Consider the following 1,623-nt stretch of genomic DNA (forward strand, 5'->3'; position numbering starts at 1 on the left):
TAGCTGCCTTCAAGGCTGATTGTAGAAGCTAGTGCCTTGCAGGCTGATTATTATGCTAATGCAGATTTCACATTTCATTATTGCCTTAGCTGCCTTCAAGGCTGATTGTAGAAACTAGTGCCTTGCAGGCTGATTATTAAAGCAGATATCATCGGCACGGCCGTTTCGGCTAATGCTGTGTTCAAGGCAGGCTTTTGAAACCGTAAGTTACAGCTTCAAGTCACAACTACGACTTGGTAGCGTTCCAGGTAACCCGTAGCTCGTGTTTTTACCGTCCTGTTGTCTGTGAAAGTTCCCTATAACGGCCACTCGTAACTTCCGACCCGTGAACTCGTACCAGATCGAACTGGTATGACTTCACAGGAAGGAAAAACACAAAGTACGAGTTTCCTTGAACGCACCATGAGTTAGCAGCCCCCGCCCTTGTCAGGCATCAATTGGTCCTCGTGCTACGTCACCACATTCACGCGCATCCCTTGGCTGCACACACAGCCCTTCATGCCGTTCTCTCCCCTCATTGGATAACACTTGTATCCCACAAGGAAAATTTTCTCCTCGGGTTACAGCAGAGCAGAGTGACGGAGAGACTCGTGTTTAGGCTGAAATACTTCATGTAAGTGATTGCTGACGGAAAATAGGACTATTTAGGACTTATATTAACAAAAACATTCCACTGATATCTGCTTTAAGTTAATGCAGATTTCACATTGCATATATTTTCATTATTGCCTTAGCTGCCTTCAAGGCTGATTGTAGAAGCTAGTGCCTTGCAGGCTGATTATTAAGTTAATGCAGATTTCACATTGCATATATTTTCATTATTGCCTAGCTGCCTTCAAGGCTGATTGTAGAAGCTAGTGCCTTGCAGGCTGATTATTATGCTAATGCAGATTTCACATTTCATTATTGCCTTAGCTGCCTTCAAGGCTGATTGTAGAAACTAGTGCCTTGCAGGCTGATTATTAAGTTAATGCAGATTTCACATTGCATATATTTTCATTATTGCCTTAGCTGCCTTCAAGGCTGATTGTGCCTTGCAGGCTGATTATTAAGTTAATGCAGATTTCACATTGCATATATTTTCATTATTGCCTAGCTGCCTTCAAGGCTGATTGTAGAAGCTAGTGCCTTGCAGGCTGATTATTATGCTAATGCAGATTTCACATTTCATTATTGCCTTAGCTGCCTTCAATGCTGATTGTAGAAATTAGTGCCTTGCAGGCTGATTATTAAGTTAATGCAGATTTCACATTGCATATATTTTCATTATTGTCTAGTTGCCTTCAAGGCTGATTGTGCCTTGCAGGCTGATTATTATGCTAATGCAGATTTCACATTGCATATATTTTCATTATTGCCATTGCTGCCTTCAAGGCTGATTGTAGAAACTAGTGCCTCGCAGGCTGATTATTTGGCTATATTGTATCCTTGAAGCCTTGAAGGATGCTGACTGAATAATGACAATTATACAATATGAAATTATCCTTAGCCTAATAATCAGCCTGCAAGGCACCAGTTTCTACAATCAGCCTTGCAGGCAGCTAAGGCAATGAAAATGTGAAATCTGCATTAACCTAATAATCAGCCTTCAAGGCACTATTTTCTACAATCAGCCTTGAAGGC

The sequence above is a fragment of the Trachurus japonicus genome, chromosome 17 (genome assembly GCF_045865225.1).
Source record: "Trachurus japonicus isolate A0001 chromosome 17, Traja_1.0".
NCBI classification, from domain to species: domain Eukaryota; kingdom Metazoa; phylum Chordata; class Actinopteri; order Carangiformes; family Carangidae; genus Trachurus; species Trachurus japonicus.